Here is a 25,727-nt window from a genome sequence, read left to right on the forward strand (position 1 = left end):
CTAAACAGACACACTACCCCGACACTCCTACACCCATCTTTTTTCTTTTAAATTTAGAGAACCCAATCATTTTGTTATTTTTTTAAATTAAGGGGCAATTTAGCATGGCCAATCCACCTAACCTGCACATCTTTGGGTTGTGGGGGTGAAACCCACGCAGACACGGCGAGAATGTGCAAACTCCACACGGACTGTGACCCTGGGCCAGGATTCAAACCCGGGTCCTCAGCGCCGTTGTCCCAGTGCTAACCACTGCACCATGTGCCATTTTCGCACACACCCATCTGACACGCACAGACCCAGCACACCAGCCCCCCACGAAAAACACACGCACACTCATTCTTGATACTCACAATCACCCCAACGCACACACACACCTCTGACACACACACACCCGACACAGAGTTAACATTTCCTCAACGGGGATAGAAAGAAATTGATGAGGAGGATTTGCGAGTCACATAAATGTTGATTGTAATAATAACAATGATTATCGTCACAAGTAGGCTTACATTAACACTGCAATGAAGTGACTGTGAAAAACAACTAGTCGCCAAAATCCGGCGCCTGTTCGGGTACAGAGCGGGAGAATTGAGAATGTCCAAATTACCTATCAGCATGCCTTTGGGGACTTGTGGGAGCAACCGGAGGAAAGCCATGCAGAGAATGTGCAGAGTCCACAGAGCCGGGAATGGGACCTGGGACCGTGGAGCTGTGAAGCAACAGCAGGGCAGCAGGGTAGCAAAAGTGGATAGCACGGTGGCTTCACAGCGCCACGGTGCCAGATTCGATTCGCTGCTGGGTCACTGTCTGTGCGGAGTCTGCGTGGGTTTCCTCCAGGTGCTGCGGTGTCCTCCCACAGTGCAAAGAGGTGCTGGATATGTGGACTGGCTATGCTAAACTGCCCTCATTGTCGAAAAAAGTTTTGGAGAGGTTAATGGGTTAAGGGGATAGGATAGAAGTGAGGGCTGAAGTGAGACGGTGCAGACTGGATGGGCTGAACGGCCTCATTCTGCACTGTATGTTCTGTGCTAACCACTGTGTTACCATGCTCTCCTGTTGTTGGCTCCGGAAGAGGTTTTTAGAGCGATCTTTCCAACATGTTGCTCGACCAGAAAAGGATCAATCTATTTTAGTTCCGTAAATCAGGGGAGAGCGCGAACGCAGTCCCCCACTACCACAAATTTTGCAGTCGAGTATCCCGCATTTGGGGACATCGCAGGCGTCAGCACACCCGAAGTGCAATGGGCTAGCCTCGTCCTGGGCGAACCACCTTGTTGATCATGATTTCACCCCTGCCAGGTAAGTATGCTTAAAAACAGTACACCCTCCCAGTCCACACCACACATCACATCTTTCACTCACACTTACTGCATTTACACGGCCAAACTGTCACTTTACTTACAATTATCTCTACCGAATTAGACTAGTTCTGTTGTATGATTTTGACAAATTGTCGAATATACCTCTCTATAAGAAACACATTGCCTAAAACGTCCGCTATGCTATTTGCATATTGGCCTGAAAAGGAAGTGAACCGCCCCTTATCTACCTATCAGTCAAACGATGGACCGTTTTCCGGAATGAAGACTATCTCTCTCAAAATTTTGTCTGTCCATCTTTATTCAGCAAGGAAACAATTAACTTTTCTGACACAGAAATAGAAAGATTGATGAGGAGGTTTTTGGAGTCACGAAGACATTGGTTGTTGTCTCTCGGAGAGGTTTTTTAGCGTCATGAGCAGTTTATTGAGAGGCATGTTTGCAGGTTTATTTGGGGGCGGGGTCAGGTTAATCTTCATGGGGACATGCTCCCCACCCCCATCCCCACGCACGCATCCCATCCCACATGCATCACCACACACTCACACACTATATTGTTTAAAAATAAATTTAGAGTACCCAATTCATTTTATGTTCCAATTTATTGGCAATTTGATGTGGCCAATCCACCTAGCCTGTACATCTTTGGGTTGTGAGGGTGAGACCCACGCAAACACTGAGGAAAATGTGCAAACTCCTCATGGACAATGGCCCGGGGCCTGGATCGAACTCTGGTCTTCGACGCCGTGAGGGAACAGTGCTAAGCACTGCGCCACCATGCCGCCCCTAAACAGACACACTACCCCGACCCTCCTGCACCCATCTTTTTTCTTTTAAATTTAGAGCACCCAATCATTTTGTTATTTTTTTAAATTAAGGGGCAATTTAGCATGGCCAATCCACCTAACCTGCACATCTTTGGGTTGTGGGGGTGAAACCCACGCAGACACGGCGAGAATGTGCAAACTCCACACGGACAGTGACCCTGGGCCAGGATTCAAACCCGGGTTCTCAGCGCCGTTGTCCCAGTGCTAACCACTGCACCATGTGCCACTTTCGCACACACCCATCTGACACGCACAGACCCAGCACACCAGCCCCCCACGAAAAACACACACACACTCATTCTTGATACTCACAATCACCCAACACACACACCCGACACTGAGTTAACATTTCTGCAACGGGGATAGAAAGAAATTGATGAGGAGGATTTGAGAGTCACAAAGATGTTGATTGTAATAAAAACAATGATTATCGTCACAAGTAGGCTTACATTAACACTGCAATGAAGTTACTGTGAAAAACAACTAGTCGCCACAATCCGGCGCCTGTTCGGGTACAGAGCGGGAGAATTGAGAATGTCCAAATTACCTATCAGCATGCCTTTGGGGACTTGTGGGAGCAACCGGAGGAAAGCCACGCAGACACGTGGAGAATGTGCAGAGTCCACAGAGCCGGGAATGGGACCTGGGATCGTGGAGCTGTGAAGCAACTGCAGGGCAGCACGGTAGCAGAAGTGGATAGCACCGTGGCTTCACAGCACCAATGTGCCAGATTCGATTCGCCGCTGGGTCACTGTCTGTGCGGAGTCTGCGTGGGTTTCCTCCAGGTGCTGCGGTGTCCTCCCACAGTGCAAAGAAGTGCAGGTTATGTGGACTGGCCATGCTAAACTGCCCTCATTGTCGAAAAAAGTTTAGGAGAGGTTAATGGGATAGGATAGAAGTGAGGGCTGAAGTGGGTCGGTGCAGACTGGATGGGCTGAACGGCCTCATTCTGAACTGCATGTTCTATGCTAACCACTGTGTTACCATGCTACCCTGTTGTTGGCTCCTGGAGAGGTTTTTAGGGCGATGCTTCCAACAGGTTGCTCGATCTGAAAAGGATCAATCTATTTTTGTTTCGTAAATCAGGGGAGAGCGCGAACGCAGTCCCCCACTACCACAAATTTTGCAGTCGAGTATCCCGCATTTGGGGACATCGCAGGCGTCAGCACACCCGAAGTGCAATGGGCTAGCCTCGTCCTGGGCGAACCACCTTTTTGATCATGGTTTCACCCCTGCCAGGTAAGTATGCTTAAAAACAGTACACCCTCCCAGTCCACACCACACATCACATCTTTCACTCACACTTACTGCATTTACACGGCCAAACTGTCACTTTACTTACAATTATCTCTACCGAATTAGACTAGTTCTGTTGTATGATTTTGACAAATTGTCGAACATACCTCTCTATAAGAAACACATTGCCTAAAACGTCCGCTATGCTATTTGCATATTGGCCTTAAAAGGAAGTGAACCGCCCCTTATCTACCTGTCAGTCAAACGATGGACCGTTTTCCGGAATGAAGACTTTCTCTCTCAAAACTTTGTCTGTCCATCTTTGTTCAGCAAGGAAACAATTAACTTTTCTGACACGGAAATAGAAAGATTGATGAGGAGGTTTTTGGAGTCACGAAGATATTGGTTGTTGTCTCTAGGAGAGGTTTTTTAGCGTCATGAGCAGTTTATTGAGAGGCATGTTTGTAGGTTTATTTGGGGGTGGGGTCAGGTTAATCTTCATGGGGACATGCTCCCCACCCCCATCCCCACGCACGCACCCCATCCCACATGCATCACCACACACTCACACACTATATTGTTTAAAAATAAATTTAGAGTACCCAATTCATTTTATGTTCCAATTTATTGGCAATTTGATGTGGCCAATCCACCTAGCCTGTACATCTTTGGGTTGTGAGGGTGAGACCCACGCAAACACTGAGGAAAATGTGCAAACTCCTCATGGACAATGACCTGGGTCCTGGATCGAACTCTAGTCTTCGACGCCGTGAGGGAACAGTGCTAAGCACTGCGCCACCATGCCGCCCCTAAACAGACACACTACCCCGACACTCCTACACCCATCTTTTTTCTTTTAAATTTAGAGCACCCAATCATTTTGTTATTTTTTTTAATTAAGGGGCAATTTAGCATGGCCAATCCACCTAACCTGCACATCTTTGGGTTGTGGGGGTGAAACCCACGCAGACACGGCGAGAATGTGCAAACTCCACACGGACAGTGACCCTGGGCCAGGATTCAAACCCGGGTCCTCAGCGCCGTTGTCCCAGTGCTAACCACTGCACCATGTGCCATTTTCGCACACACCCATCTGACACGCACAGACCCAGCACACCAGCCCCCCACGAAAAACACACGCACACTCATTCTTGATACTCACAATCACCCCAACGCACACACACACCTCTGACACACACACACCCGACACAGAGTTAACATTTCCTCAACGGGGATAGAAAGAAATTGATGAGGAGGATTTGCGAGTCACATAAATGTTGATTGTAATAATAACAATGATTATCGTCACAAGTAGGCTTACATTAACACTGCAATGAAGTGACTGTGAAAAACAACTAGTCGCCAAAATCCGGCGCCTGTTCGGGTACAGAGCGGGAGAATTGAGAATGTCCAAATTACCTATCAGCATGCCTTTGGGGACTTGTGGGAGCAACCGGAGGAAAGCCATGCAGAGAATGTGCAGAGTCCACAGAGCCGGGAATGGGACCTGGGACCGTGGAGCTGTGAAGCAACAGCAGGGCAGCAGGGTAGCAAAAGTGGATAGCACGGTGGCTTCACAGCGCCACGGTGCCAGATTCGATTCGCTGCTGGGTCACTGTCTGTGCGGAGTCTGCGTGGGTTTCCTCCAGTGCTGCGGTGTCCTCCCACGGTGCAAAGAGGTGCTGGATATGTGGACTGGCTATGCTAAACTGCCCTCATTGTCGAAAAAAGTTTTGGAGAGGTTAATGGGTTAAGGGGATAGGATAGAAGTGAGGGCTGAAGTGAGACGGTGCAGACTGGATGGGCTGAACGGCCTCATTCTGCACTGTATGTTCTGTGCTAACCACTGTGTTACCATGCTCTCCTGTTGTTGGCTCCGGAAGAGGTTTTTAGAGCGATCTTTCCAACATGTTGCTCGACCAGAAAAGGATCAATCTATTTTAGTTCCGTAAATCAGGGGAGAGCGCGAACGCAGTCCCCCACTACCACAAATTTTGCAGTCGAGTATCCCGCATTTGGGGACATCGCAGGCGTCAGCACACCCGAAGTGCAATGGGCTAGCCTCGTCCTGGGCGAACCACCTTGTTGATCATGATTTCACCCCTGCCAGGTAAGTATGCTTAAAAACAGTACACCCTCCCAGTCCACACCACACATCACATCTTTCACTCACACTTACTGCATTTACACGGCCAAACTGTCACTTTACTTACAATTATCTCTACCGAATTAGACTAGTTCTGTTGTATGATTTTGACAAATTGTCGAATATACCTCTCTATAAGAAACACATTGCCTAAAACGTCCGCTATGCTATTTGCATATTGGCCTTAAAAGGAAGTGAACCGCCCCTTATCTACCTATCAGTCAAACGATGGACCGTTTTCCGGAATGAAGACTATCTCTCTCAAAATTTTGTCTGTCCATCTTTATTCAGCAAGGAAACAATTAACTTTTCTGACACAGAAATAGAAAGATTGATGAGGAGGTTTTTGGAGTCACGAAGATATTGGTTGTTGTCTCTAGGAGAGGTTTTTTAGCGTCATGAGCAGTTTATTGAGAGGCATGTTTGCAGGTTTATTTGGGGGCGGGGTCAGGTTAATCTTCATGGGGACATGCTCCCCACCCCCATCCCCACGCACGCACCCCATCCCACATGCATCACCACACACTCACACACTATATTGTTTAAAAATAAATTTAGAGTACCCAATTCATTTTATGTTCCAATTTATTGGCAATTTGATGTGGCCAACCCACCTAGCCTGTACATCTTTGGGTTGTGAGGGTGAGACCCACGCAAACACTGAGGAAAATGTGCAAACTCCTCATGGACAATGACCCGGGGCCTGGATCGAACTCTGGTCTTCGACGCCGTGAGGGAACAGTGCTAAGCACTGCGCCACCATGCCGCCCCTAAACAGACACACTACCCCGACCCTCCTGCACCCATCTTTTTTCTTTTAAATTTAGAGCACCCAATCATTTTGTTATTTTTTTAAATTAAGGGGCAATTTAGCATGGCCAATCCACCTAACCTGCACATCTTTTGGGTTGTGGGGGTGAAACCCACGCAGACACGGCGAGAATGTGCAAACTCCACACGGACAGTGACCCTGGGCCAGGATTCAAACCCGGGTTCTCAGCGCCGTTGTCCCAGTGCTAACCACTGCACCATGTGCCACTTTCGCACACACCCATCTGACACGCACAGACCCAGCACACCAGCCCCCCACGAAAAACACACACACACTCATTCTTGATACTCACAATCACCCAACACACACACCCGACACTGAGTTAACATTTCTGCAACGGGGATAGAAAGAAATTGATGAGGAGGATTTGAGAGTCACAAAGATGTTGATTGTAATAAAAACAATGATTATCGTCACAAGTAGGCTTACATTAACACTGCAATGAAGTTACTGTGAAAAACAACTAGTCGCCACAATCCGGCGCCTGTTCGGGTACAGAGCGGGAGAATTGAGAATGTCCAAATTACCTATCAGCATGCCTTTGGGGACTTGTGGGAGCAACCGGAGGAAAGCCACGCAGACACGTGGAGAATGTGCGGAGTCCACAGAGACGGGAATGGGACCTGGGATCGTGGAGCTGTGAAGCAACTGCAGGGCAGCACGGTAGCAGAAGTGGATAGCACGGTGGCTTCACAGCACCAGGGTGCCAGATTCGATTCGCCGCTGTGTCCCTGTCTGTGCGGAGTCTGCGTGGGTTTCCTCCAGGTGCTGCGGTGTCCTCCCACAGTGCAAAGAAGTGCAGGTTATGTGGACTGGCCATGCTAAACTGCCCTCATTGACGAAAAAAGTTTAGGAGAGGTTAATGGGATAGGATAGAAGTGAGGGCTGAAGTGGGTCGGTGCAGACTGGATGGGCTGAACGGCCTCATTCTGAACTGCATGTTCTATGCTAACCACTGTGTTACCATGCTACCCTGTTGTTGGCTCCTGGAGAGGTTTTTAGGGCGATGCTTCCAACAGGTTTCTCGATCTGAAAATGATCAATCTATTTCACTTTCGTAAATCAGGGGAGAGCGCGAACGCAGTCCCCCACTACCACAAACTTTGCAGTCGAGCATCCCGCATTTGGGGACATCGCAGGCGTCAGCACACCCGAAGTGCAATGGGCTGGCCTCGTCCTCCGCGAACCATCTTTTTGATCATGGTTTCACCCCTGCCAGTTAATTATGCATAAAAACAGTACACCCTCCCAGTCCACACCACACATCACATCTTTCACTCACACTTACTGCATTTACACGGCCAAACTGTCACTTTACTTACAATTATCTCTACCGAATTAGACTAGTTCTGTTGTATGATTTTGACAAATTGTCGAATATACCTCTCTATAAGAAACACATTGCCGAAAACATCCGCTATGCTATTTGCATATTGGCCTTAAAAGGAAGTGAACCGCCCCTTATCTACCTGTCAGTCAAACGATGGACCGTTTTCCGGAATGAAGACTTTCTCTCTCAAAACTTTGTCTCTCCATCTTTGTTCAGCAAGGAAACAATTAACTTTTCTGACACGGAAATAGAAAGATTGATGAGGAGGTTTTTGGAGTCACGAAGATATTGGTTGTTGTCTCTAGGAGAGGTTTTTTAGCGTCATGAGCAGTTTCTTGAGAGGCATGTTTGCAGGTTTATTTGGGGGCGGGGTCAGGTTAATCTTCATGGGGACATGCTCCCCACCCCCATCCCCACGCACGCACCCCATCCCACATGCATCACCACACACTCACACACTATATTGTTTAAAAATAAATTTAGAGTACCAAATTCATTTTATGTTCCAATTTATTGGCAATTTGATGTGGCCAATCCACCTAGCCTGTACATCTTTGGGTTGTGAGGGTGAGACCCACGCAAACACTGAGGGAAATGTGCAAACTCCTCATGGACAATGACCCGGGGCCTGGATCGAACTCTGGTCTTCGACGCCGTGAGGGAACAGTGCTAAGCACTGCGCCACCATGCCGCCCCTAAACAGACACACTACCCCGACCCTCCTGCACCCATCTTTTTTCTTTTAAATTTAGAGCACCCAATCATTTTGTTATTTTTTTAAATTAAGGGGCAATTTAGCATGGCCAATCCACCTAACCTGCACATCTTTGGGTTGTGGGGGTGAAACCCACGCAGGCACGGCGAGAATGTGCAAACTCCACACGGACAGTGACCCTGGGCCAGGATTCAAACCCGGGTCCTCAGCGCCGTTGTCCCAGTGCTAACCACTGCACCATGTGCCACTTTCGCACACACCCATCTGACACGCACAGACCCAGCACACCAGCCCCCCACGAAAAACACACACACACTCATTCTTGATACTCACAATCACCCAACACACACACCCGACACTGAGTTAACATTTCTGCAACGGGGATAGAAAGAAATTGATGAGGAGGATTTGAGAGTCACAAAGATGTTGATTGTAATAAAAACAATGATTATCGTCACAAGTAGGCTTACATTAACACTGCAATGAAGTTACTGTGAAAAACAACTAGTCGCCACAATCCGGCGCCTGTTCGGGTACAGAGCGGGAGAATTGAGAATGTCCAAATTACCTATCAGCATGCCTTTGGGGACTTGTGGGAGCAACCGGAGGAAAGCCACGCAGACACGTGGAGAATGTGCGGAGTCCACAGAGCCGGGAATGGGACCTGGGATCGTGGAGCTGTGAAGCAACTGCAGGGCAGCACGGTAGCAGAAGTGGATAGCACGGTGGCTTCACAGCACCAGGGTGCCAGATTCGATTCGCCGCTGTGTCCCTGTCTGTGCAGAGTCTGCGTGGGTTTCCTCCAGGTGCTGCGGTGTCCTCCCACAGTGCAAAGAAGTGCAGGTTATGTGGACTGGCCATGCTAAACTGCCCTCATTGACGAAAAAAGTTTAGGAGAGGTTAATGGGATAGAATAGAAGTGAGGGCTGAAGTGGGTCGGTGCAGACTGGATGGGCTGAACGGCCTCATTCTGAACTGCATGTTCTATGCTAACCACTGTGTTACCATGCTACCCTGTTGTTGGCTCCTGGAGAGGTTTTTAGGGCGATGCTTCCAACAGGTTTCTCGATCTGAAAATGATCAATCTATTTCACTTTCGTAAATCAGGGGAGAGCGCGAACGCAGTCCCCCACTACCACAAACTTTGCAGTCGAGCATCCCGCATTTGGGGACATCGCAGGCGTCAGCACACCCGAAGTGCAATGGGCTGGCCTCGTCCTCAGCGAACCACCTTTTTGATCATGGTTTCACCCCTGCCAGTTAATTATGCATAAAAACAGTACACCCTCCCAGTCCACACCACACATCACATCTTTCACTCACACTTACTGCATTTACACGGCCAAACTGTCACTTTACTTACAATTATCTCTACCGAATTAGACTAGTTCTGTTGTATGATTTTGACAAATTGTCGAATATACCTCTCTATAAGAAACACATTGCCGAAAACATCCGCTATGCTATTTGCATATTGGCCTTAAAAGGAAGTGAACCGCCCCTTATCTACCTGTCAGTCAAACGATGGACCGTTTTCCGGAATGAAGACTTTCTCTCTCAAAACTTTGTCTCTCCATCTTTGTTCAGCAAGGAAACAATTAACTTTTCTGACACGGAAATAGAAAGATTGATGAGGAGGTTTTTGGAGTCACGAAGATATTGGTTGTTGTCTCTAGGAGAGGTTTTTTAGCGTCATGAGCAGTTTCTTGAGAGGCATGTTTGCAGGTTTATTTGGGGGCGGGGTCAGGTTAATCTTCATGGGGACATGCTCCCCACCCCCATCCCCACGCACGCACCCCATCCCACATGCATCACCACACACTCACACACTATATTGTTTAAAAATAAATTTAGAGTACCAAATTCATTTTATGTTCCAATTTATTGGCAATTTGATGTGGCCAATCCACCTAGCCTGTACATCTTTGGGTTGTGAGGGTGAGACCCACGCAAACACTGAGGGAAATGTGCAAACTCCTCATGGACAATGACCCGGGGCCTGGATCGAACTCTGGTCTTCGACGCCGTGAGGGAACAGTGCTAAGCACTGCGCCACCATGCCGTCCCTAAACAGACACACTACCCCGACCCTCCTGCACCCATCTTTTTTCTTTTAAATTTAGAGCACCCAATCATTTTGTTATTTTTTTAAATTAAGGGGCAATTTAGCATGGCCAATCCACCTAACCTGCACATCTTTGGGTTGTGGGGGTGAAACCCACGCAGACACGGCGAGAATGTGCAAACTCCACACGGACAGTGACCCTGGGCCAGGATTCAAACCCGGGTCCTCAGCGCCGTTGTCCCAGTGCTAACCACTGCACCATGTGCCACTTTCGCACACACCCATCTGACACGCACAGACCCAGCACACCAGCCCCCCACGAAAAACACACACACACTCATTCTTGATACTCACAATCACCCAACACACACACCCGACACTGAGTTAACATTTCTGCAACGGGGATAGAAAGAAATTGATGAGGAGGATTTGAGAGTCACAAAGATGTTGATTGTAATAAAAACAATGATTATCGTCACAAGTAGGCTTACATTAACACTGCAATGAAGTTACTGTGAAAAACAACTAGTCGCCACAATCCGGCGCCTGTTCGGGTACAGAGCGGGAGAATTGAGAATGTCCAAATTACCTATCAGCATGCCTTTGGGGACTTGTGGGAGCAACCGGAGGAAAGCCACGCAGACACGTGGAGAATGTGCAGCGTCCACAGAGCCGGGAATGGGACCTGGGATCGTGGAGCTGTGAAGCAACTGCAGGGCAGCACGGTAGCAGAAGTGGATAGCACCGTGGCTTCACAGCACCAGGTGCCAGATTCGATTCGCCGCTGGGTCACTGTCTGTGCGGAGTCTTCGTGGGTTTCCTCCAGGTGCTGCGGTGTCCTCCCACAGTGCAAAGAAGTGCAGGTTATGTGGACTGGCCATGCTAAACTGCCCTCATTGTCGAAAAAAGTTTAGGAGAGGTTAATGGGATAGGATAGAAGTGAGGGCTGAAGTGGGTCGGTGCAGACTGGATGGGCTGAACGGCCTCATTCTGAACTGCATGTTCTCTGCTAACCACTGTGTTACCATGCTACCCTGTTGTTGGCTCCTGGAGAGGTTTTTAGGGCGATGCTTCCAACAGGTTGCTCGATCTGAAAAGGATCAATCTATTTTTGTTTCGTAAATCAGGGGAGTGGGCGAACGCAGTCCCCCACTACCACAAATTTTGCAGTCGAGTATCCCGCATTTGGGGACATCGCAGGCGTCAGCACAGCCGAAGTGCAATGGGCTAGCCTCGTCCTGGGCGAACCACCTTTTTGATCATGGTTTCACCCCTGCCAGGTAAATATGCTTAAAAACAGTACACCCACCCAGTCCACACCACACATCACATCTTTCACTCACACTTACTGCATTTACACGGCCAAACTGTCACTTTACTTACAATTATCTCTACCGAATTAGACTAGTTCTGTTGTATGATTTTGACAAATTGTCGAACATACCTCTCTATAAGAAACACATTGCCTAAAACGTCCGCTATGCTATTTGCATATTGGCCTTAAAAGGAAGTGAACCGCCCCTTATCTACCTGTCAGTCAAACGATGGACCGTTTTCCGGAATGAAGACTTTCTCTCTCAAAACTTTGTCTGTCCATCTTTGTTCAGCAAGGAAACAATTAACTTTTCTGACACGGAAATAGAAAGATTGATGAGGAGGTTTTTGGAGTCACGAAGATATTGGTTGTTGTCTCTAGGAGAGTTTTTTTAGCGTCATGAGCAGTTTATTGAGAGGCATGTTTGCAGGTTTATTTGGGGGTGGGGTCAGGTTAATCTTCATGGGGACATGCTCCCCACCCCCATCCCCACGCACGCACCCCATCCCACATGCATCACCACACACTCACACACTATATTGTTTAAAAATAAATTTAGAGTACCCAATTCATTTTATGTTCCAATTTATTGGCAATTTGATGTGGCCAATCCACCTAGCCTGTACATCTTTGGGTTGTGAGGGTGAGACCCACGCAAACACTGAGGAAAATGTGCAAACTCCTCATGGACAATGACCTGGGTCCTGGATCGAACTCTAGTCTTCGACGCCGTGAGGGAACAGTGCTAAGCACTGCGCCACCATGCCGCCCCTAAACAGACACACTACCCCGACCCTCCTGCACCCATCTTTTTTCTTTTAAATTTATAGCACCCAATCATTTTGTTATTTTTTTAAATTAAGGGGCAATTTAGCATGGCCAATCCACCTAACCTGCACATCTTTGGGTTGTGGGGGTGAAACCCACGCAGACACGGCGAGAATGTGCAAACTCCACACGGACAGTGACCCTGGGCCAGGTTTCAAACCCGGGTCCTCAGCGCCGTTGTCCCAGTGCTAACCACTGCACCATGTGCCATTTTCGCACACACCCATCTGACACGCACAGACCCAGCACACCAGCCCCCCACGAAAAACACACGCACACTCATTCTTGATACTCACAATCACCCCAACGCACACACACACCTCTGACACACACACACCCGACACAGAGTTAACATTTCCTCAACGGGGATAGAAAGAAATTGATGAGGAGGATTTGCGAGTCACATAAATGTTGATTGTAATAATAACAATGATTATCGTCACAAGTAGGCTTACATTAACACTGCAATGAAGTGACTGTGAAAAACAACTAGTCGCCAAAATCCGGCGCCTGTTCGGGTACAGAGCGGGAGAATTGAGAATGTCCAAATTACCTATCAGCATGCCTTTGGGGACTTGTGGGAGCAACCGGAGGAAAGCCACGCAGAGAATGTGCAGAGTCCACAGAGCCGGGAATGGGACCTGGGATCGTGGAGCTGTGAAGCAACAGCAGGGCAGCAGGGTAGCAGAAGTGGATAGCACGGTGGCTTCACAGCGCCACGGTGCCAGATTCGATTCGCTGCTGGGTCACTGTCTGTGCGGAGTCTGCATGGGTTTCCTCCAGGTGCTGCGGTGTCCTCCCACAGTGCAAAGAGGTGCTGGTTATGTGGACTGGCTATGCTAAACTGCCCTCATTGTCGAAAAAAGTTTAGGAGAGGTTAATGGGTGAAGGGGATAGGATAGAAGTGAGGGCTGAAGTGAGACGGTGCAGACTGGATGGGCTGAACGGCCTCATTCTGCACTGTATGTTCTGTGCTAACCACTGTGTTACCATGCTCTCCTGTAGTTGGCTCCGGGAGAGGTTTTTAGAGCGATCTTTCCAACATGTTGCTCGACCAGAAAAGGATCAATCTATTTTAGTTCCGTAAATCAGGGGAGAGCGCGAACGCAGTCCCCCACTACCACAAATTTTGCAGTCGAGTATCCCGCATTTGGGGACATCGCAGGCGTCAGCACACCCGAAGTGCAATGGGCTAGCCTCGTCCTGGGCGAACCACCTTGTTGACCATGGTCTCACCCCTGCCAGGTAAGTATGCTTAAAAACAGTACCCCCTCCCAGTCCACACCACACATCACATCTTTCACTCACACTTACTGCATTTACACGGCCAAACTGTCACTTTACTTACAATTATCTCTACCGAATTAGACTAGTTCTGTTGTATGATTTTGACAAATTGTCGAATATACCTCTCTATAAGAAACACATTGCCTAAAACGTCCGCTATGCTATTTGCATATTGGCCTTAAAAGGAAGTGAACCGCCCCTTATCTACCTGTCAGTCAAACGATGGACCGTTTTCCGGAATGAAGACTTTCTCTCTCAAAACTTTGTCTGTCCATCTTTGTTCAGCAAGGAAACAATTAACTTTTCTGACACGGAAATAGAAAGATTGATGAGGAGGTTTTTGGAGTCACGAAGATATTGGTTGTTGTCTCTAGGAGAGGTTTTTTAGCGTCATGGGCAGTTTATTGAGAGGCATGTTTGCAGGTTTATTTGGGGGTGGGTCAGGTTAATCTTCATGGGGACATGCTCCCCACCCCCATCACCACGCACGCACCCCATCCCACATGCATCACCACACACTCACACACTATATTGTTTAAAAATAAATTTAGAGTACCCAATTCATTTTATGTTCCAATTTATTGGCAATTTGATGTGGCCAATCCACCTAGCCTGTACATCTTTGGGTTGTGAGGGTGAGACCCACGCAAACACTGAGGAAAATGTGCAAACTCCTCATGGACAATGACCTGGGTCCTGGATCGAACTCTAGTCTTCGACGCCGTGAGGGAACAGTGCTAAGCACTGCGCCACCATGCCGCCCCTAAACAGACACACTACCCCGACACTCCTACACCCATCTTTTTTCTTTTAAATTTAGAGCACCCAATCATTTTGTTATTTTTTTAAATTAAGGGGCAATTTAGCATGGCCAATCCACCTAACCTGCACATCTTTGGATTGTGGGGGTGAAACCCACGCAGACACGGCGAGAATGTGCAAACTCCACACGGACAGTGACCCTGGGCCAGGATTCAAACCCGGGTCCTCAGCGCCGTTGTCCCAGTGCTAACCACTGCACCATGTGCCATTTTCGCACACACCCATCTGACACGCACAGACCCAGCACACCAGCCCCCCACGAAAAACACACGCACACTCATTCTTGATAATCACAATCACCCCAACGCACACACACACCTCTGACCCACACACACCCGACACAGAGTTAACATTTCCTCAACGGGGATAGAAAGAAATTGATGAGGAGGATTTGCGAGTCACATAAATGTTGATTGTAATAATAACAATGATTATCGTCACAAGTAGGCTTACATTAACACTGCAATGAAGTGACTGTGAAAAACAACTAGTCGCCAAAATCCGGCGCCTGTTCGGGTACAGAGCGGGAGAATTGAGAATGTCCAAATTACCTATCAGCATGCCTTTGGGGACTTGTGGGAGCAACCGAAGGAAAGCCACGCAGAGAATGTGCAGAGTCCACAGAGCCGGGAATGGGACCTGGGATCGTGGAGCTGTGAAGCAACAGCAGGGCAGCAGGGTAGCAGAAGTGGATAGCACGGTGGCTTCACAGCGCCACAGTGCCAGATTCGATTCGCTGCTGGGTCACTGTCTGTGCGGAGTCTGCGTGGGTTTCCTCCAGGTGCTGCGGTGTCCTCCCACAGTGCAAAGAGGTGCTGGTTATGTGGACTGGCTATGCTAAACTGCCCTCATTGTCGAAAAAAGTTTAGGAGAGGTTAATGGGTTAAGGGGATAGGATAGAAGTGAGGGCTGAAGTGAGACGGTGCAGACTGGATGGGCTGAACGGCCTCATTCTGCACTGTATGTTCTGTGCTAACCACTGTGTTACCATGCTCTCCTGTTGTTGGCTCCGGGAGAGGTTTTTAGAGCGATCTTTCCAACATGTTGCAGGACCAGAAAAGGATCAATCTATTTTAGTTCCGTAAATCAGGGGAGAGCGCGAACGCAGTCCCCCACTACCACAAATTTTGCAGTCGAGTATCCCGCATTTGGGGACATCGCAGGCGTCAGCACACCCGAAGTGCAATGGGCTAGCCTCGTCCTGGGCGAACCACCTTGTTGATCATGGTTTCACCCCTGCCAGGTAAGTATGCTTAAAAACAGTACACCCTCCCAGTCCACACCACACATCACATCTTTCACTCACACTTACTGCATTTACACGGCCAAACTGTCACTTTACTTACAATTATCTCTACCGAATTAGACTAGTTCTGTTGTATGATTTTGACAAATTGTCGAATATACCTCTCTATAAGAAACACATTGCCTAAAACGTCCGCTATGCTATTTGCATATTGGCCTGAAAAGGAAGTGAACCGCCCGTTATCTACCTATCAGTCAAACGATGGACCGTTTTCCGGAATGAAGACTATCTCTCTCAAAACTTTGTCTGTCCATCTTTATTCAGCAAGGAAACAATTAACTTTTCTGACACAGAAATAGAAAGATTGATGAGGAGGTTTTTGGAGTCACGAAGATATTGGTTGTTGTCTCTAGGAGAGGTTTTTTAGCGTCATGAGCAGTTTATTGAGAGGCATGTTTGCAGGTTTATTTGGGGGCGGGGTCAGGTTAATCTTCATGGGGACATGCTCCCCACCCCCATCCCCACGCACGCACCCCATCCCACATGCATCACCACACACTCACACACTATATTGTTTAAAAATAAATTTAGAGTACCCAATTCATTTTATGTTCCAATTTATTGGCAATTTGATGTGGCCAATCCACCTAGCCTGTACATCTTTGGGTTGTGAGGGAGAGACCCATGGAAACACTGAGGGAAATGTGCAAACTCCTCATGGACAATGACCCGGGGCCTGGATCGAACTCTGGTCTTCGACGCCGTGAGGGAACAGTGCTAAGCACTGCGCCACCATGCCGCCCCTAAACAGACACACTACCCCGACCCTCCTGCACCCATTTTTTTCTTTTAAATTTAGAGCACCCAATCATTTTGTTATTTTTTTAAATTAAGGGGCAATTTAGCATGGCCAATCCACCTAACCTGCACATCTTTGGGTTGTGGGGGTGAAACCCACGCAGACACGGCGAGAATGTGCAAACTCCACACGGACAGTGACCCTGGGCCAGGATTCAAACCCGGGTCCTCAGCGCCGTTGTCCCAGTGCTAACCACTGCACCATGTGCCACTTTCGCACACACCCATCTGACACGCACAGACCCAGCACACCAGCCCCCCACGAAAAACACACACACACTCATTCTTGATACTCACAATCACCCAACACACACACCCGACACTGAGTTAACATTTCTGCAACGGGGATAGAAAGAAATTGATGAGGAGGATTTGAGAGTCACAAAGATGTTGATTGTAATAAAAACAATGATTATCGTCACAAGTAGGCTTACATTAACACTGCAATGAAGTTACTGTGAAAAACAACTAGTCGCCACAATCCGGCGCCTGTTCGGGTACAGAGCGGGAGAATTGAGAATGTCCAAATTACCTATCAGCATGCCTTTGGGGACTTGTGGGAGCAACCGGAGAAAGCCACGCAGACACTTGGAGAATGTGCAGAGTCCACAGAGCCGGGAATGGGACCTGGGATCGTGGAGCTGTGAAGCAACTGCAGGGCAGCACGGTAGCAGAAGTGGATAGCACCGTGGCTTCACAGCACCAGGGTGCCAGATTCGATTCGCCGCTGGGTCACTGTCTGTGCGGAGTCTGCGTGGGTTTCCTCCAGGTGCTGCGGTGTCCTCCCACAGTGCAAAGAAGTGCAGGTTATGTGGACTGGCCATGCTAAACTGCCCTCATTGTCGAAAAAAGTTTAGGAGAGGTTAATGGGATAGGATAGAAGTGAGGGCTGAAGTGGGTCGGTGCAGACTGGATGGGCTGAACGGCCTCATTCTGAACTGCATGTTCTATGCTAACCACTGTGTTACCATGCTACCCTGTTGTTTGCTCCTGGAGAGGTTTTTAGGGCGATGCTTCCAACAGGTTGCTCGATCTGAAAAGGACCAATCTATTTTTGTTTCGTAAATCAGGGGAGAGCGCGAACGCAGTACCCCACTACCACAAATTTTGCAGTCGAGTATCCCGCATTTGGGGACACGGCAGGCGTCAGCACACCCGAAGTGCAATGGGCTAGCCTCGTCCTGGGCGAACCACCTTTTTGATCATGGTTTCACCCCTGCCAGGTAAGTATGCTTAAAAACAGTACACCCTCCCAGTCCACACCACACATCACATCTTTCACTCACACTTACTGCATTTACACGGCCAAACTGTCACTTTACTTACAATTATCTCTACCGAATTAGACTAGTTCTGTTGTATGATTTTGACAAATTGTCGAACATACCTCTCTATAAGAAACACATTGCCTAAAACGTCCGCTATGCTATTTGCATATTGGCCTTAAAAGGAAGTGAACCGCCCCTTATCTACCTGTCAGTCAAACGATGGACCGTTTTCCGGAATGAAGACTTTCTCTCTCAAAACTTTGTCTGTCCATCTTTGTTCAGCAAGGAAACAATTAACTTTTCTGACACGGAAATAGAAAGATTGATGAGGAGGTTTTTGGAGTCACGAAGATATTGGTTGTTGTCTCTAGGAGAGGTTTTTTAGCGTCATGAGCAGTTTATTGAGAGGCATGTTTGCAGGTTTATTTGGGGGTGGGGTCAGGTTAATCTTCATGGGGACATGCTCCCCACCCCCATCCCCACGCACGCACCCCATCCCACATGCATCACCACACACTCACACACTATATTGTTTAAAAATAAATTTAGAGTACCCAATTCATTTTATGTTCCAATTTATTGGCAATTTGATGTGGCCAATCCACCTAGCCTGTACATCTTTGGGTTGTGAGGGTGAGACCCACGCAAACACTGAGGAAAATGTGCAAACTCCTCATGGACAATGACCTGGGTCCTGGATCGAACTCTAGTCTTCGACGCCGTGAGGGAACAGTGCTAAGCACTGCGCCACCATGCCGCCCCTAAACAGACACACTACCCCGACACTCCTACACCCATCTTTTTTCTTTTAAATTTATAGCACCCAATCATTTTGTTATTTTTTTAAATTAAGGGGCAATTTAGCATGGCCAATCCACCTAACCTGCACATCTTTGGGTTGTGGGGGTGAAACCCACGCAGACACGGCGAGAATGTGCAAACTCCACACGGACAGTGACCCTGGGCCAGGATTCAAACCCAGGTCCTCAGCGCCGTAGTCCCAGTGCTAACCACGGCACCATGTGCCATTTTCGCACACACCCATCTGACACGCACAGACCCAGCACACCAGCCCCCCACGAAAAACACACGCACACTCATTCTTGATACTCACAATCACCCCAACGCACACACACATCTCTGACACACACACACCCGACACAGAGTTAACATTTCCTCAACGGGGATAGAAAGAAATTGATGAGGAGGATTTGCGAGTCACATAAATGTTGATTGTAATAATAACAATGATTATCGTCACAAGTAGGCTTACATTAACACTGCAATGAAGTGACTGTGAAAAACAACTAGTCGCCAAAATCCGGCGCCTGTTCGGGTACAGAGCGGGAGAATTGAGAATGTCCAAATTACCTATCAGCATGCCTTTGGGGACTTGTGGGAGCAACCGGAGGAAAGCCACGCAGAGAATGTGCAGAGTCCACAGAGCCGGGAATGAGACCTGGGATCGTGGAGCTGTGAAGCAACAGCAGGGCAGCAGGGTAGCAGAAGTGGATAGCACGGTGGCTTCACAGCGCCACGGTGCCAGATTCGATTCGCTGCTGGGTCACTGTCTGTGCGGAGTCTACGTGGGTTTCCTCCAGGTGCTGCGGTGTCCTCCCACAGTGCAAAGAGGTGCTGGTTATGTGGACTGGCTATGCTAAACTGCCCTCATTGTCGAAAAAAGTTTAGGAGAGGTTAATGGGTTAAGGGGATAGGATAGAATTGAGGGCTGAAGTGAGACGGTGCAGACTGGATGGGCTGGACGGCCTCATTCTGCACTGTATGTTCTGTGCTAACCACTGTGTTACCATGCTCTCCTGTTGTTGGCTCCGGGAGAGGTTTTTAGAGCGATCTTTCCAACATGTTGCTCGACCAGAAAAGGATCAATCTATTTTAGTTCCGTAAATCAAAGGAGAGCGCGAACGCAGTCCCCCACTACCACAAATTTTGCAGTCGAGTATCCCGCATTTGGGGACATCGCAGGCGTCAGCACACCCGAAGTGCAATGGGCTAGCCTCGTCCTGGGCGAACCACCTTGTTGATCATGGTTTCACCCCTGCCAGGTAAGTATGCTTAAAAACAGTACACCCTCCCAGTCCACACCACACATCACATCTTTCACTCACACTTACTGCATTTACACGGCCAAACTGTCACTTTACTTACAATTATCTCTACCGAATTAGACTAGTTCTGTTGTATGATTTTGACAAATTGTCGAATATACCTCTCTATAAGAAACACATTGCCTAAAACGTCCGCTATGCTATTTGCATATTGGCCTGAAAAGGAAGTGAACCGCCCCTTATCTACCTATCAGTCAAACGATGGACCGTTTTCCGGAATGAAGACTATCTCTCTCAAAACTTTGTCTGTCCATCTTTATTCAGCAAGGAAACAATTAACTTTTCTGACACAGAAATAGAAAGATTGATGAGGAGGTTTTTGGAGTCACGAAGATATTGGTTGTTGTCTTTAGGAGAGGTTTTTTAGCGTCATGAGCAGTTTATTGAGAGGCATGTTTGCAGGTTTATTTGGGGGCGGGGTCAGGTTAATCTTCATGGGGACATGCACCCCACCACCATCCCCACGCACGCACCCCATTCCACATGCATCACCACACACTCACACACTATATTGTTTAAACATAAATTTAGAGTACCCAATTCATTTTATGTTCCAATTTATTGGCAATTTGATGTGGCCAATCCACCTAGCCTGTACATCTTTGGGTTGTGAGGGTGAGACCCACGCAAACACTGAGGAAAATGTGCAAACTCCTCATGGACAATGACCTGGGTCCTGGATCGAACTCTAGTCTTCGACGCCGTGAGGGAACAGTGCTAAGCACTGCGCCACCATGCCGCCCCTAAACAGACACACTACCCCGACACTCCTACACCCATCTTTTTTCTTTTAAATTTAGAGCACCCAATCATTTTGTTATTTTTTTAAATTAAGGGGCAATTTAGCATGGCCAATCCACCTAACCTGCACATCTTTGGATTGTGGGGGTGAAACCCACGCAGACACGGCGAGAATGTGCAAACTCCACACGGACAGTGACCCTGGGCCAGGATTCAAACCCGGGTCCTCAGCGCCGTTGTCCCAGTGCTAACCACTGCACCATGTGCCATTTTCGCACACACCCATCTGACACGCACAGACCCAGCACACCAGCCCCCCACGAAAAACACACGCACACTCATTCTTGATAATCACAATCACCCCAACGCACACACACACCTCTGACCCACACACACCCGACACAGAGTTAACATTTCCTCAACGGGGATAGAAAGAAATTGATGAGGAGGATTTGCGAGTCACATAAATGTTGATTGTAATAATAACAATGATTATCGTCACAAGTAGGCTTACATTAACACTGCAATGAAGTGACTGTGAAAAACAACTAGTCGCCAAAATCCGGCGCCTGTTCGGGTACAGAGCGGGAGAATTGAGAATGTCCAAATTACCTATCAGCATGCCTTTGGGGACTTGTGGGAGCAACCGAAGGAAAGCCACGCAGAGAATGTGCAGAGTCCACAGAGCCGGGAATGGGACCTGGGATCGTGGAGCTGTGAAGCAACAGCAGGGCAGCAGGGTAGCAGAAGTGGATAGCACGGTGGCTTCACAGCGCCACAGTGCCAGATTCGATTCGCTGCTGGGTCACTGTCTGTGCGGAGTCTGCGTGGGTTTCCTCCAGGTGCTGCGGTGTCCTCCCACAGTGCAAAGAGGTGCTGGTTATGTGGACTGGCTATGCTAAACTGCCCTCATTGTCGAAAAAAGTTTAGGAGAGGTTAATGGGTTAAGGGGATAGGATAGAAGTGAGGGCTGAAGTGAGACGGTGCAGACTGGATGGGCTGAACGGCCTCATTCTGCACTGTATGTTCTGTGCTAACCACTGTGTTACCATGCTCTCCTGTTGTTGGCTCCGGGAGAGGTTTTTAGAGCGATCTTTCCAACATGTTGCAGGACCAGAAAAGGATCAATCTATTTTAGTTCCGTAAATCAGGGGAGAGCGCGAACGCAGTCCCCCACTACCACAAATTTTGCAGTCGAGTATCCCGCATTTGGGGACATCGCAGGCGTCAGCACACCCGAAGTGCAATGGGCTAGCCTCGTCCTGGGCGAACCACCTTGTTGATCATGGTTTCACCCCTGCCAGGTAAGTATGCTTAAAAACAGTACACCCTCCCAGTCCACACCACACATCACATCTTTCACTCACACTTACTGCATTTACACGGCCAAACTGTCACTTTACTTACAATTATCTCTACCGAATTAGACTAGTTCTGTTGTATGATTTTGACAAATTGTCGAATATACCTCTCTATAAGAAACACATTGCCTAAAACGTCCGCTATGCTATTTGCATATTGGCCTGAAAAGGAAGTGAACCGCCCGTTATCTACCTATCAGTCAAACGATGGACCGTTTTCCGGAATGAAGACTATCTCTCTCAAAACTTTGTCTGTCCATCTTTATTCAGCAAGGAAACAATTAACTTTTCTGACACAGAAATAGAAAGATTGATGAGGAGGTTTTTGGAGTCACGAAGATATTGGTTGTTGTCTCTAGGAGAGGTTTTTTAGCGTCATGAGCAGTTTATTGAGAGGCATGTTTGCAGGTTTATTTGGGGGCGGGGTCAGGTTAATCTTCATGGGGACATGCTCCCCACCCCCATCCCCACGCACGCACCCCATCCCACATGCATCACCACACACTCACACACTATATTGTTTAAAAATAAATTTAGAGTACCCAATTCATTTTATGTTCCAATTTATTGGCAATTTGATGTGGCCAATCCACCTAGCCTGTACATCTTTGGGTTGTGAGGGAGAGACCCATGGAAACACTGAGGGAAATGTGCAAACTCCTCATGGACAATGACCCGGGGCCTGGATCGAACTCTGGTCTTCGACGCCGTGAGGGAACAGTGCTAAGCACTGCGCCACCATGCCGCCCCTAAACAGACACACTACCCCGACCCTCCTGCACCCATTTTTTTCTTTCAAATTTAGAGCACCCAATCATTTTGTTATTTTTTTAAATTAAGGGGCAATTTAGCATGGCCAATCCACCTAACCTGCACATCTTTGGGTTGTGGGGGTGAAACCCACGCAGACACGGCGAGAATGTGCAAACTCCACACGGACAGTGACCCTGGGCCAGGATTCAAACCCGGGTCCTCAGCGCCGTTGTCCCAGTGCTAACCACTGCACCATGTGCCACTTTCGCACACACCCATCTGACACGCACAGACCCAGCACACCAGCCCCCCACGAAAAACACACACACACTCATTCTTGATACTCACAATCACCCAACACACACACCCGACACTGAGTTAACATTTCTGCAACGGGGATAGAAAGAAATTGATGAGGAGGATTTGAGAGTCACAAAGATGTTGATTGTAATAAAAACAATGATTATCGTCACAAGTAGGCTTACATTAACACTGCAATGAAGTTACTGTGAAAAACAACTAGTCGCCACAATCCGGCGCCTGTTCGGGTACAGAGCGGGAGAATTGAGAATGTCCAAATTACCTATCAGCATGCCTTTGGGGACTTGTGGGAGCAACCGGAGAAAGCCACGCAGACACTTGGAGAATGTGCAGAGTCCACAGAGCCGGGAATGGGACCTGGGATCGTGGAGCTGTGAAGCAACTGCAGGGCAGCACGGTAGCAGAAGTGGATAGCACCGTGGCTTCACAGCACCAGGGTGCCAGATTCGATTCGCCGCTGGGTCACTGTCTGTGCGGAGTCTGCGTGGGTTTCCTCCAGGTGCTGCGGTGTCCTCCCACAGTGCAAAGAAGTGCAGGTTATGTGGACTGGCCATGCTAAACTGCCCTCATTGTCGAAAAAAGTTTAGGAGAGGTTAATGGGATAGGATAGAAGTGAGGGCTGAAGTGGGTCGGTGCAGACTGGATGGGCTGAACGGCCTCATTCTGAACTGCATGTTCTATGCTAACCACTGTGTTACCATGCTACCCTGTTGTTGGCTCCTGGAGAGGTTTTTAGGGCGATGCTTCCAACAGGTTGCTCGATCTGAAAAGGACCAATCTATTTTTGTTTCGTAAATCAGGGGAGAGCGCGAACGCAGTACCCCACTACCACAAATTTTGCAGTCGAGTATCCCGCATTTGGGGACACGGCAGGCGTCAGCACACCCGAAGTGCAATGGGCTAGCCTCGTCCTGGGCGAACCACCTTTTTGATCATGGTTTCACCCCTGCCAGGTAAGTATGCTTAAAAACAGTACACCCTCCCAGTCCACACCACACATCACATCTTTCACTCACACTTACTGCATTTACACGGCCAAACTGTCACTTTACTTACAATTATCTCTACCGAATTAGACTAGTTCTGTTGTATGATTTTGACAAATTGTCGAACATACCTCTCTATAAGAAACACATTGCCTAAAACGTCCGCTATGCTATTTGCATATTGGCCTTAAAAGGAAGTGAACCGCCCCTTATCTACCTGTCAGTCAAACGATGGACCGTTTTCCGGAATGAAGACTTTCTCTCTCAAAACTTTGTCTGTCCATCTTTGTTCAGCAAGGAAACAATTAACTTTTCTGACACGGAAATAGAAAGATTGATGAGGAGGTTTTTGGAGTCACGAAGATATTGGTTGTTGTCTCTAGGAGAGGTTTTTTAGCGTCATGAGCAGTTTATTGAGAGGCATGTTTGCAGGTTTATTTGGGGGTGGGGTCAGGTTAATCTTCATGGGGACATGCTCCCCACCCCCATCCCCACGCACGCACCCCATCCCACATGCATCACCACACACTCACACACTATATTGTTTAAAAATAAATTTAGAGTACCCAATTCATTTTATGTTCCAATTTATTGGCAATTTGATGTGGCCAATCCACCTAGCCTGTACATCTTTGGGTTGTGAGGGTGAGACCCACGCAAACACTGAGGAAAATGTGCAAACTCCTCATGGACAATGACCTGGGTCCTGGATCGAACTCTAGTCTTCGACGCCGTGAGGGAACAGTGCTAAGCACTGCGCCACCATGCCGCCCCTAAACAGACACACTACCCCGACACTCCTACACCCATCTTTTTTCTTTTAAATTTATAGCACCCAATCATTTTGTTATTTTTTTAAATTAAGGGGCAATTTAGCATGGCCAATCCACCTAACCTGCACATCTTTGGGTTGTGGGGGTGAAACCCACGCAGACACGGCGAGAATGTGCAAACTCCACACGGACAGTGACCCTGGGCCAGGATTCAAACCCAGGTCCTCAGCGCCGTAGTCCCAGTGCTAACCACGGCACCATGTGTCATTTTCGCACACACCCATCTGACACGCACAGACCCAGCACACCAGCCCCCCACGAAAAACACACGCACACTCATTCTTGATACTCACAATCACCCCAACGCACACACACATCTCTGACACACACACACCCGACACAGAGTTAACATTTCCTCAACGGGGATAGAAAGAAATTGATGAGGAGGATTTGCGAGTCACATAAATGTTGATTGTAATAATAACAATGATTATCGTCACAAGTAGGCTTACATTAACACTGCAATGAAGTGACTGTGAAAAACAACTAGTCGCCAAAATCCGGCGCCT

The 25,727-nt window shown here is 48.2% G+C and overlaps 12 non-coding genes across 12 annotated transcripts; all 12 read right to left on the bottom strand.

Annotated features, from left to right (window-relative positions):
- Nucleotides 1-1,146: 1,146 nt before the first annotated feature.
- On the bottom strand, nt 1,147-1,310 carry LOC140390669 (U1 spliceosomal RNA). Its single transcript, XR_011934727.1, has one exon. It is a non-coding gene; the product is annotated as a U1 spliceosomal RNA (small nuclear RNA).
- A 1,922-nt stretch (nt 1,311-3,232) lies between these two features.
- LOC140390966 (U1 spliceosomal RNA) lies at nt 3,233-3,396 on the bottom strand. Its single transcript, XR_011934993.1, has one exon. It is a non-coding gene; the product is annotated as a U1 spliceosomal RNA (small nuclear RNA).
- A 1,943-nt stretch (nt 3,397-5,339) lies between these two features.
- LOC140390670 (U1 spliceosomal RNA) lies at nt 5,340-5,503 on the bottom strand. The gene has a single exon (XR_011934728.1). It is a non-coding gene; the product is annotated as a U1 spliceosomal RNA (small nuclear RNA).
- A 1,923-nt stretch (nt 5,504-7,426) lies between these two features.
- On the bottom strand, nt 7,427-7,590 carry LOC140390864 (U1 spliceosomal RNA). The gene has a single exon (XR_011934919.1). It is a non-coding gene; the product is annotated as a U1 spliceosomal RNA (small nuclear RNA).
- Nucleotides 7,591-9,512: 1,922 nt separating this feature from the next.
- On the bottom strand, nt 9,513-9,676 carry LOC140390856 (U1 spliceosomal RNA). The gene has a single exon (XR_011934911.1). It is a non-coding gene; the product is annotated as a U1 spliceosomal RNA (small nuclear RNA).
- A 1,921-nt stretch (nt 9,677-11,597) lies between these two features.
- On the bottom strand, nt 11,598-11,761 carry LOC140390807 (U1 spliceosomal RNA). The gene has a single exon (XR_011934864.1). It is a non-coding gene; the product is annotated as a U1 spliceosomal RNA (small nuclear RNA).
- A 1,944-nt stretch (nt 11,762-13,705) lies between these two features.
- Nucleotides 13,706-13,869, bottom strand: LOC140390697 (U1 spliceosomal RNA). The gene has a single exon (XR_011934755.1). It is a non-coding gene; the product is annotated as a U1 spliceosomal RNA (small nuclear RNA).
- A 1,943-nt stretch (nt 13,870-15,812) lies between these two features.
- On the bottom strand, nt 15,813-15,976 carry LOC140390645 (U1 spliceosomal RNA). The gene has a single exon (XR_011934704.1). It is a non-coding gene; the product is annotated as a U1 spliceosomal RNA (small nuclear RNA).
- Nucleotides 15,977-17,896: 1,920 nt separating this feature from the next.
- LOC140390811 (U1 spliceosomal RNA) lies at nt 17,897-18,060 on the bottom strand. The gene has a single exon (XR_011934868.1). It is a non-coding gene; the product is annotated as a U1 spliceosomal RNA (small nuclear RNA).
- Nucleotides 18,061-20,004: 1,944 nt separating this feature from the next.
- LOC140390723 (U1 spliceosomal RNA) lies at nt 20,005-20,168 on the bottom strand. The gene has a single exon (XR_011934781.1). It is a non-coding gene; the product is annotated as a U1 spliceosomal RNA (small nuclear RNA).
- Nucleotides 20,169-22,112: 1,944 nt separating this feature from the next.
- LOC140390646 (U1 spliceosomal RNA) lies at nt 22,113-22,276 on the bottom strand. The gene has a single exon (XR_011934705.1). It is a non-coding gene; the product is annotated as a U1 spliceosomal RNA (small nuclear RNA).
- A 1,920-nt stretch (nt 22,277-24,196) lies between these two features.
- On the bottom strand, nt 24,197-24,360 carry LOC140390812 (U1 spliceosomal RNA). Its single transcript, XR_011934869.1, has one exon. It is a non-coding gene; the product is annotated as a U1 spliceosomal RNA (small nuclear RNA).
- Between the last annotated feature and the right edge of the window lie 1,367 nt (nt 24,361-25,727).

Source organism: Scyliorhinus torazame, chromosome 14 (assembly GCF_047496885.1).
Source record: "Scyliorhinus torazame isolate Kashiwa2021f chromosome 14, sScyTor2.1, whole genome shotgun sequence".
Lineage (NCBI taxonomy): Eukaryota > Metazoa > Chordata > Chondrichthyes > Carcharhiniformes > Scyliorhinidae > Scyliorhinus > Scyliorhinus torazame.